This window comes from Nuphar pumila, chromosome 2 (assembly GCF_984573655.1).
Source record: "Nuphar pumila chromosome 2, dmNupPumi1.hap1.1, whole genome shotgun sequence".
Taxonomy (NCBI): Eukaryota; Viridiplantae; Streptophyta; class Magnoliopsida; order Nymphaeales; family Nymphaeaceae; genus Nuphar; species Nuphar pumila.
This window is the reverse complement of record NC_143250.1, coordinates 86,442,834-86,455,501: the sequence shown is the minus strand read 5'-3', so window position 1 is coordinate 86,455,501 and position 12,668 is coordinate 86,442,834.

Genomic DNA, 12,668 nt, shown 5'->3' with positions numbered 1-12,668 from the left:
CGTAGAAGAGGGTGACGTGTGATTTTGAAGGTGAGAAAGAAAAGAAGAAATTCAGTGAGAAAAAAAGGAAAAGAGGCACATTTATTTTTTAAAGGCAAGCTGTGGCTAGGCAGACCCCTACCAGTTATACAACTATACCATTGGGATTAGGTAACGTGCACTAGCTGCTCCTACCAGACAAGCGGAGCCCCCATTGGTAGGCCCATTTTTATTATTGACTTTTTCAACAATCACAAGGGTAAAATCACAAGAATTTGAGTAAAAAAGAACTGCCTGCTTAGAAACTAACCAATGTTGTCAGTATAGGTATCGACCCTGAATCGTTTGGCCACCGATTCAGTTGTATTGGCCGATACCGATACTCAAGTGCATCATTATGTATGGGCTCAAAAATAATAATAAATTATTACCTGTCAATTATAACGTGATACATGTTAAAACTATTAAAATAATATTAAAATTTTGTTTTTTTGCTATTTTTTTACATCTATTAAAAAATAGTTTCAGGCTTGCAGCATATTGATTTTTTGTCCATACGATGCGTATCGGCTAATAGTGATAACATTGGAACTAACCACAAGTATGGTTTTCATTAACCATGAAAGAAATTAGATATGCATTTGAATTAGCAAATTTTTTGGGGTATAATTTTGCGTTATAGAGAGAAACTGGGTATGATTTTGTAAATAACCTTATAAAAAATGTCAAAATTTCGAGAGTTGTCATGAAAAATTAATTGAGGAAAGCTATATGGTGAGACTTCAGGATTTAAAGCTTTAAGCCAATGTTAGGTTAAATCCTATTATACCATAAAAAATAAAAATTCAAAAGGTCCTATATATCACACTAAGAAATTAAAATAAATAAATAAATGCTTCCAGTCCGGTTAGATATTTGTCTGGAGTGTACCCTTCTCAAAAGATGATGATTCAAAAGGCTGGCCATGTACGTTCGGCTCATGAACAGAGTATACTAAGTTGCCATGCACATCCATGTGACAAGATGCAGTACTACGGGTGCCTTTTGTCACATGCAAGTGAAGCAACTTTTTGTTTTAATCAGAGATCAAACCGACCATTCTGAAAGCAATGGTTTTAAATGGGAAAAAAATATAAAGTGCAATCACATTATACATTTCAAATAATGAGCTGCTACAGTTGAGCATCCACAATCTGCTGTTGGGGCTCACAGCTAGACAGGATGTATGGAAAAGATGGAGGGTGCTCAAGTGCAGCGGCACATCAGAAGCTCAAGGTTACTAGGAAGGGGAAGTGAGAAATGGAAGGAGGAACGAAAGCAAGATGCGAGATATTTCAAAATTTATAAGAAGCGAGAAGCGAAGAATCAATTTAAAAGAGAAATGAAAATAAAAAATGAAATGATATGTGATCAAATGAGAAGCAAGATAGTAATCAAAATAGATGATAATAAAAACTAAAATAAAAAAAACTATTCTTAAATTTTGTGATTGTGTAATGTAAGGATTAAATTCTTCTCAAAATCTAAAAATGATGGTTGTCAATTTAAAGAAAGTACATGAGAAGTGAGTGAAAAATGTGAAAAGAAAGCATTAGAGAAGTAGGAAAAAAATATGCAGGAAACATAAGCATAAGAGAATTGAGATTCTTATCAAGTTTTAGAAATAAGGAGTTTTGACTTTCCAAGTGAGTTTTCGAGAAGTACACTTCCCACCTATCTATGAAGCCTCCGATAATTCTGATCCAGCATCTTTTAAATGATCTTATAGAGGCCCTTATTCTCCCTTCGAAAAAAAAAATACCCTCATTCCAAAATCTCAATGTCCTAAACTTTTGTGCCTAATAATCATAAAGAATGGTTTAAAATTTGCAAGAAAAATTTTAAAGAAAAAATTCCTGCCAAAGGAATAGTTTTTGTTAGTATTAGGAAAAATCTCTTTTATCACTTTCAATCTGCCGATTATTACTAAACTTAATTCATTTGTTAGAATGCAGATGTTGTAGGTTAAAATCATTCTACTACACTGAATCACACTAATTTAAATTTCAAATGCTAATCAAATAAGAAGCCAATTACAAGAAAAATGGCATCCTATTCATTATCCAGTAAAAATGCAACTCTATAGTTGGAGAAATAATAATATCACAAAAAATTATTAAGTAGAGAACGGGATACAGGTTCATCGTGTGTTCATAAAAAATGAACTATTTAAATCATGAACATGAGCAACCAGATAGATATACCCCTGAAAAAGAAATTACCGGATTGAATTAGTCATACTAATAGGAGTGCGTATGTTCGTTAGAAGGCACATATTATGCAACCAAACTCTTCATAACACAACTAACTTGGATTGAATTAATTAGTGATACTAAAAGGAAAGTTTTACAGCTTTAGAAAGAGGTAATGTCAGCTTAATTCTGGTTATCAATTACTGTGGATTAAAAGAAAAGGACTCGTGTATCATGGCAAACAGATGCCATCAAATATGCCTTTCCGCTCTTGTACTTGCCTTGCTTTGGACAGAATCCAAAGTCATCAAACTTTTTGAAATAAGTTTGTTCAAAGTTTTGTTATGCTGAGAAAAAATGTCCCCATTAGGCACATCTCATTTATTACTTGATGAGTAATGGTATTCCAGATCTTAACAGAGTAACAATGTGGAATCCTTATTTTGGTAACAATGTAGTAACCTTTTTTCTGCTTTTGATAGTTTTTTACCTAAATTCACCGCTTGTAAGATTGTAAGTTCTGTGTTAAAATGTATGGTGTTGTGGCTGCCAACTTCATTCACAATGCACTGTTTTAGCAATATCACTGCTGCCAAACAGCAGAGAGTATGAGTGCTACTACTGTGGATTGATAAACCCACCTATATTGTCCAATTTACTGACTCTAGAACTTACAACCATGATCTTCGACTGCTACTACTGTTGATAGCAAAGAAGACCTAGTAAACTTGTTCATATCTACCGAATAATGAATTGAGATCAGGTGCAATGTGATTGGACACTTTGTGTGCAGCTGTACCTGATCACCCACCATCTGCCGTTGGACCCCACAACCAACCGGTGGTATCTCATAGAGGTGGGTGATCAGGTGCAGCAGCACAGTAAAAGTGTGCAATCACATTGCAACTGATCCTCCCTCTTGAATGATGTTGGCATCACAATCTCCCAAAACATATACAATGGCAGCTGATCCAGCACAAACTCGAGTTGTCTATTCAATGAAGGGACCAAAGTCTACTGCAGCCTCACAAGAACCCATCGACTTTAGATGCAGGATCACCAACCATAATAAGTTTTTTTTTTCTTTTGATGACAAGAAAATCTCACCAGAGCGAGGAAAACTCTAGTTGTAACCCGACGACCACCCTGCTTTACCTGACCCACCCCTGAAAGCTACGGACACACCCATGCGCCAGTGGGGTTTGATCAGGTGCCTTCATCTCAGCACCCTCACCAAAAACAATAAGTTGGTAAAGTCTAATGATCCGTGTCATAAGCTAAAAGATAAACAGAGGAAGTGAGGCAGAGCCAACAGAACTTCCTTTTTAGAACTTTGAAAGATACAACTCAAGCACCAACTTTGAAAGATATAAACTGGAACAACTTTTTGCCAATGTTGTTAAAATCCGTTTCTTAAGAACGAATCGAATCGAATCAATCTTGAATATGCCCTTTTTTTACCATCAAATGATAAGTGTCATTAAAAAAATATTAAAAAATGGATTGAATTGCCTTTGGGTCGATTTGATCTGAATTGGTCGATTAAGATCGATTTTGATGACATTGCTTTTTTTTTCATGAAAGAACGAAGAAACCGCCCCTGGAGTAAGAGACCTCATCATGCTGGACCATGTCTGTCATACCTATAGTCACTTTTCAGCGGCTTAAACCGTGGTGCACCCCTCTCCCTCAGGGAGCCAGCAGCTTTGGCTTGTGTCAGAGGGGTGACCCCATGGGATTTGAACCTAGACCAGCCATCTTAGGGCCTAGGCCCCATCCCACTGTGTCAAACGTCTTGGGGGCATAAACTGCATCAACTTGATGATTCTTTGAGGGTGTTTTTTCATGGAACCGAAGAAGGCTTGAATTCAATGTTGTTAAGTACCTACGCTTCGAGGCGTGAGGTGCACGCCTCGTGCACAAGTCTGGCCTTCATGCCTCAAGGCGCAGTGATGGGGGTGCAAGTGTAGTTGATACCCACGCTTTAAATGGTGAGGCGCACGCCTCGCTCCAAGATGCGCCTTAGGGCGAGAAGCGTGAGCTTCTATGCCGGCTAAAAAATTGCAGGTTATAATATATTACTTAACAGGTTATAAGTTATTCAATACATGACAGGTTATATTAAATGTATAGTTACCTATTTGAGTCGATAAAAATATTATTATAAAATTAGAAGGCTTAAAAAAGATGCTTAGAAATGATTGTGTTTGCCTTTGCTTTTTCGTCTTCCTCTTGTTAGGTTTAGGTTTTCGTGGAGGGTCAGTCATCCAAGAAACGTTGGAGCCTTAATCTGCTGCAAGAGATTTGCTGCTATCAAGTCTCTCTCTCTCTCTATATATATATATATATAGAGAGAGAGAGAGAGGTGGGAAAGAGGTTTTGTTGATGCTGTCATGTTTGAAGTTCTTTATATTATTAAAAATTTGTTTCTTTTTATTTTGCATAATTTTTGTGTATATCATATATTTAGTGCTGTCAAGTTTAGCAAGCTACGGAGGTATGAAGTATGTGTATGCATGTGAACTCATACTTTTCTCGTTGATTATCAAGTTTCAGTGTTTAACTCTAAAAAAGAGATTGTTGTTGTTACTCTCATGGTCCTAGTTGAATGCAAAGCGGCATGAGTCTATGCTAGTACCTTTCTTAGTAACTTTTTGTAAATCTGCTGCTGTCTTTCATGTGGTGACAGCCACCATTGCATACCTTCAGCAATCAGCTCTGAGATACCCTAGAACCCTAGTATTATGCATCAAGGCCTTAAGCCCAGCCTATTGCATGCTACAATCTCTTTGATTGTTATTCATGTAAGCTATCTGTCATTGCCTTGTATTTTTTTAAATGTTAATCTGTTACTCTGATAATGCATTGTGTTTGAATGTACTTCGTGTTTGTGTGTGAATGCGATCCTTTTTTACATAAAAAAATTTTATATGTTCTCATAGGTCATTGTTGGTAAAATACATAATTACTTATTTTTTAGTTTATTATATAGTTGCATGTTTTTTTATCTTGCAATACTGATTTTTTGATACTTGCGCTTCAATGCCTTGATGCTTACGCCTCGCTTCATCGAGGCTGTAACGCTTCGTCTCGCCTCGCCTCAACGCCTTTAACAACCTTGGGTCCATTCCTGTCCCCACCCACAACTTATTTCAAATGTTTTCAATAAAATTAGTTTAGCTCGAAAAGAGCAAAGTGTGACTCTACCTTGACTATGCAGCAGAGCTTGACGATGCATTTTAGTAAAGGGGCTAAGCTCGACAAGCCCAGGCTCGACTCATGTATAGCCTTATTCTATGGTTCAACTCCCAAAGGGGGTTGTCCCAGGCTAGCTTGCTATGGTGAGAAAATGAAATAAGGTGAAAAGTTGGAATAAAAAATGCCTTTATACTAAAAAAAATAGGTTATTGGCGATGAAATTTAGTGATGGATTAACAAGCCAAACACATCCATCGCTATAATCAATGAAATTTACGAAAATAGCGACGGAATATATCTTGTCGCAAAATCCGTCGCTAATTAGCGACGGATTTTGCGATAAAATATTTTATCGTAACGAATGCAGCATTTAGCGACGGCGGTTGCGACGAAAAATCTTTCATCGCTAATTAGCGACGGAATTGACGACGAAATATATTCTATCGTCATTTACGTGTTTTGATTTACGACGGCTTAGCGACGGAATTAATTTGTCGCTAAGCCGTCGCGAATTGTCGCATAACCCTAATCCCAGTCGTCTTTTTCTTTTCTTCTTTTGCTGCTCCCGCCCGCAGCCCTCTCCCTCCCGTCGTCCTCTCCCTCCCGCCGCCTTATCCGTCCCGTCAGCCTCTCTCCGGCTCCACCGTTCGTCGGTTGCCGATCCCCGTCAGCCTTCCGCCGCGCCGCCAAGAGACAGGTAATTTCTAAAATACCTTAAGGGCGTCGCCCCCCTGCATTTTCCGACAGGGGGTCGACCCTCTGCGTTTTTCGGTAGGGGGTCGACCCCCTGCTGTTCCGACAGGGGGCGACCCCCCCCCCCCCTGCCGGAAACCGCAGGGGGTTAACCCCCTGCGTTTCCGACAGGGGGTCGACCCCCTGCATTTCCACATAGACATGCTCAAGCTGAGCTTAAATGGGCTGAGCCTCAGCTTTGCTTGGCTCATTGTGCACCCCTAATCTCACTCTCCCACACAGTCCTGCATCATTATAAGGAAGGGGAGGATGACACTTCCTTTCTCCTTTATATAAGGTTGATGGACCTGTAGTTGTAACACGTCAGACTTGGGGTCGATCTAACTAGGCCATTATTTGGATCAGATCTTGAGGCACCTGAAATGGGCATATTGATAGATGCCCATTCTCTGAATTCACATTGGCCATGCTCAGTAATGTTTTTTCCTTGCATTTTTGACATTTAGTGGTGGTCCTGGACTGCCACTAAAGGTTTTTATGTGTAAAATGTGAACCCATTACTGATTGTGTGCGTCATCAGTGGCGGGTGCGCATCCGCTACACCCTACTATATATATATATATATATATATATATATATATATATATATATATATATATTGGGTCATTAGAGTCACACCTCAAAAGCGTTGTTTTTCTTATTTTTTTTATAGAAATACATGGTCGATGAAGATGTACACCAATACTAATGGTATTTCATCATTTTGACTCATGATTCATGTTAGAAACATAGTTTTATGTTGCTTTATCATATTGAAAATATTGTTTATGTAAAAGTACAGTGTGTCATCTTTTAAATATGTTATGGGGGAAAAGCTTGTTTATGCTAAACGTATGGTGTGTTGTTATTTTTTAAAGATATTTATGATTAAAAATCTTTTTCATGCAAAATGTGTGGTGTGGTGTCATTTTTAAAATATATTTATAGTGGAAAACCTTGTTTATGAAAAATGTATGATGTATTGTCATTTTTAAAACACATTCCTTGTTCGTGTCAAACGTATGGTATATTGTTATTTTTTAAACACATTCATAGTTAAATATCATGTTTATGCATTATTGATAGTGTGTTGCCATTTTTCAAACATATCCATGGTTGAAAACCTTGTCTATGCAGTCTATTATCATTTTTGAAAAACAATGGGGTAGGGCATTGGCTGCTAGTGGGGCGGTCAAAGTTAGATTCTCATGGATATCTCATAAGATAAGTCCCTCAAAACCGGCAACTCAGGATGATATTAATACAGGTTGATCCCTGAATTACTGACTCCTCTAATGTAGGCACGTCAAGAGGAGTTGGTTTTCTTGACTTTTTGAAAATAGCATTCAGTGATTTGCTCCTCAAATGCATGAAGGATACTTGATGTGAATGATTTGAATTATTTGAATATATTGTAATACTTGTTGCGAATCATTTAAATGTATTGCAATACTTGATGCGAATGATTTGAATGTATTGTAATACTTGATGCGAATTATTTGAATGTATTGTATGACATTTGTTATTTGTTAGAATATGGTTCGTGGAGGTTACAGTGGTCGTTTATCCAGTAGTAGCCAGGCTCAACTTTCATCTTCACGGGCTTCTGTGATAGGTATATCATTTAACCAATTAATTGGATGCTTGATTAGTTGAAATACACATTCTGAGAATTTCTAACGTATTTTTTTACAGATGATGTTTCACCTGTACACGACCCACCTACAGTAGTTGATCACACAAGTCAAGAGCCAACACAGGATGCAGGGTCTTCTCAGTCTGACATAAGAAGACTCATTCGAATCGTGTATATCGATAATCGACCGTAAGTATTTCGTTTTCAATTATTGCATATCTTATAAATATTTTATATTGATATTTATTGTGTACCAATTCATATACAACACGAGGTTTAAGTCACAAGAAGTAGTACGCGAGATTAGGAATTCACTTCTTCAACATCTACCAGGACCAGTCGCTCAATGAAAAGAGTATCCAAAAGAGGTGATAGACAAATTGTGGTCCTCATTCACGGTATACAGTTGTTTGTCATAGTTAATGTGTTTCATATTTAATTTTTTTTATAATCATGTCTACTAACTTTTTGAAAATATATATAGGCTTCGAATCGCTTCGCGACTACGGTGGAGGAACATGATGCAAGGAAGGTGTGGCAGAGGGTGACTGCCAATCGATTTGCAGACATGTTACACAATATGAAGACTGCAACAAAAAAAGCATCTGGCAGAATAGATGATCCACTACAGTGGAAGGGCCATGACCTTATTACTATCAGGAGAGATTAATGGAATGGAATGTGCAACAAGTGGGTGGGGGATGCATTTCGAAATCGCTCTGCGAAGGCTGCATAAAATCGAGCGAAAATGCTCGAAGCTCATCTACACACAGGAGGATATAAGACTTTTGGGAGCCACCTGAAGAAAATGGTAACTCATCAATATATAATATTAATTTTATAAGTATTGTTGCAAACTTGTTTACTAAATCTTTTATCATTTAACTTCGCAGGAAACAGAAAAAAGACACATTGTACCATATAAGGATGTGTTTGTTGAAACACATAAACGGAAGACCACGGGAGACTTCGTATCAGAGAAGGCGAGAACGACAACATTATGTATTTATTTTATTAATAATCATTGCAATATGCAAGTTATCATTAATTATTAATGCATACTTTAAACATTATTTTGTAGAAGGCATATGAGCAACAAATGGTAGAGCTATATGACGATGACGCTGTTCAGCATTCATCAATTGATCTTGTAGTATGGGTGACTGCAGCAAGTGAACCCAAAAAGGGTCGTGTGTTCGGGTTTGGGAGTAATATGAACACTTCACCTGTTATTGCTTCTTTCAGTTACGACTCACAGACTTCTTCCGTCGACATAAGCTTCAAGCAGCAACCTATTCTTTCCGGTGATGATGTACGCCAGATCGTTAAGGACACAATGCGTGACTACTTCCATGAAACCGTCGTCGATGTTCTCCGAGCTGAGTTCAACAGTTTTTTGCTGAACATGAGAACTTCGATTGCAGGTCCCTCTCAGGTATGAAAGTTTCATGCAATATATTGCATGTCGTTAGATTTCATGTAACTTTGATTGCCTTAACATATTCAATTTTTTTTGACTGCCTTAGAACACATATGAGCATACTATAATCACATATTCAGTTTTTTGACTGTCGTAGAATACATATGAGCATGCTAGAATCACATATACAACTTTTTAACTGCCTTAGAGCACATATGAGCATGGTAGAATCACATATAGAATTTTTCTGACTGTCTTAAAACACATATGAGCATGTTATAATCACATATTCAGTTTTTTGACTGCCTTAGAATACATATGAGCATGATCGAATCACATATATAACTTTTTGCCTGCCTTAGAGCACATATGAGCATAGTAGAATCACATATAGAGTTTTTTGCCTGCCTTAGAGGACATATGAGCATGCTATAATCACATATAAAGTTTTTTGCCTGCCTTAGAGCACATATGAGCATGATAGAATCACATATAAAGTTTTTTTGACTGCCTTAGAACACATATAGCATGCTATAATCACATATTCAGTTTTTTAACTGCCTTAGAACACATATGAGCATGCTATAATCACATATTCAGTTTTTTGACTGCCTTAAAACACATATGAGTATGCTAGAATCACATATAGAGTTTTTTTACTGCCTTAGAACACATATCATTCATGATAGAATCACATATAAAGTTTTTTGCTTTGCCGACCTTAGAGCACATGTGAACATGATAGAATCACATATAGAGTTTTTCTGACTGCCTTAGAACACATATGAACATGCTATAATCACATATTTAATTTTTTGACTGCCTTAGAACACATATGAGCATGATCGAATCACATACATAGTTTTTTGCCTGCCTTAGAGCACATATGAGCATGGTATAATCACATATAGAGTTTTTCTGGCTGTCTTAGAACACATATGAGCATGATATAATCACATATAGAGTTTTTTTACTGCCTTAAAACACATATCATTCATGATAGAATCACATATAGAGTTTTTTGCCTGCCTTAGAGCACATATGAGCATGATAGAATCACATATAGAGTTTTTTTACTGCCTTAGAACACATATGAGCACATGATAGAATCACATATAATGTATAATTTATTTCAATATATTTTGTTTATCAATACTGACTGTTCTTTTCTTGTGTAGGTTGCTAACGATAATCAGCGTCGCGGAGCTGAAGAGACAGATCAAGGCAATGAACAAGAAGACACACAAAATCTTGGCGATGATTAGATTAATGTGTTGAATTTGTTCTATTTTTTTTGTTTCAAAAATGTAATTGTTGAATTGTAAATAATTAAACTTGTTAATTTTAAAGTGGAATAATTAATTGTTTTAGTTTCCTTTTATATGAAATTTTATATGTACTTTGTTTTTTATTTACAGGAAATATAAATTTTATGTATTCTTGAATTTTCTAGGTATGACATATATAATAGTTATCACAAAGGCAACACTGGAAGGAAGATCTCAGTTTCTCAACATTAAGGTCATTAGTCGTCTGCTAGACTTTGATAGATCAATAAGGTGTTTGTGATCTGCCAGGTGCAATGATTTGACAACTTATAATCTGGCTAAGCTTGGTTTGTTTAGATCTACACCGGTTTAGAAAGATAAACCACTCCTCACTAGATATGTAATCTACTATTGCTCTTTTTGTACTGGTAGGGGTCTGACTAACCCCAGCTTGATTATCTAATTAGAAAAAAAAGGATGATTTTTTTTCTAGAATATATAAAAAGTTTTCTAACTTTTTTTTTGTTTTGATTTTTTTTTATGGGCAAAGCTTTGTGATAAACCTCATGAGATTTGAAGCCAAGGCCACTAGATAAGTCTGAGAAATGAAACCAACTGCTTGTGGTTCGGCTTGGAAAGTGTTTGTTCAAACTCATAAAGTAGGCTTGGTAAGCCGAACATGAATAATAAATATTCGGCTCGGCTCATGCAAGCTCATTAACTATTAATCAATATATTCTAAATATATTTTATATCACATAATATAGTATATAGTGTAAAATAAATAGTCAAATTGTTTGGCTTATGAGAAATAGATTTAGCCCCACCCAAGGTTTTCCTCGCTTAGGCAAGGGTTCCTCTTCATCATAAAAAAAAAGAGTTGCTTCCTTCATTGAAACCGTATATCTTTGCAAAAACAAGTCAACTTGGATTTGGTTCAATAAGGTCCGGTTTAGATGACAAGTAGGGATGGCAGTGGACCGGGGGAAAGCGGGGCCCCACCCTGCCTCGCCCCGTTTGGACCGGGGATGAAGGGTATGAAACGGGGATGGAAGCGGGGATGAAGGTTAAAATCCATCCCCGTTCGGGGGTGGAGGCGAGGATGGACGTGCACTTTTCCCCACCCCGCCTCATCCCCGCCCCAACCACTTTTCCCCGCAATATCCCCGCCCCGCCTCATCCCCGTTTGAACCGGGGATGGAGGACATGAAACAGGGATGAAGGGTGGAGGATAAAATCCATCCCCGCTGGGGATGGAGGCGGGGGTGGAGGATGAAATCTTGAGGCGGGGCGGGGGTGGAGACCTTGTCCCCGGCCCCGCCCCGCCCCACTGCCATCCCTAATGACAAGAGGCAAAACCAGGTTTTTCAAATAACTGGTTTCCTTGTAAACATGGGGGTATTAGCAAACATAGTTTGCCAAAACCCAGATTCTTTGTGTTTGGATGACCCAAAAACTTAAAAAGAAAGTTATAGATTTTTTAAAATTTTAAAAAGTAACCAAATAAAAGAAAAATTAATGGATGGCCATTTTCAAATCCACCACCAGTTGCAAAATGGTTAGCTATTACCGACTGTGTCAGAAAGCACCAGTCCAACCATTTTTCGGCTGGTGGCTGGCGGGAAAATGGCCAAAATGCCCAAAAAAGTGAAAAAAGAGGAAAAAATATTGGCCGGCTATTTTCCGGCCAGCCACTAATCGGAAAAATGCCGTTCGGTTCATAAAGCAGAAAACATAAAAACAGAAACTAAATCCAACTAACTGAGCTGACTTGGACCGATGTGCCCACATGGTCTGGTCCCAAAGACAGCTTGGAACCAAGAGCAAGCACGTAAAATCCAAAGCATAGTCAGATATCACCCATTTAAAAAAAAATTAGAAAAACAGCGATATTTTCAAAAACTTATATATACCTGAAAAAATGTGATATTTCAAAATGTTTTCTATTTTGAAATTATCTTGTTTTTATCACTATATTATCGCATTAGTAACTTGTTATATTTTTAATGTTTTTCTTACAGTTTGATATATTTTTTAGAATTTAAACACACCGATATTCCCTAGAGAAAAAAAAGTTAATTCATTGCGATATTTTCCCTCTGCCGAGAAAATCCCCATAACGAGATTTGTGAGTCTGTGACTACGATCCGAACTCCAAAGTCTAGGAGGGACCTTCCGGTAATTTCCCATGACCCCATACAAAC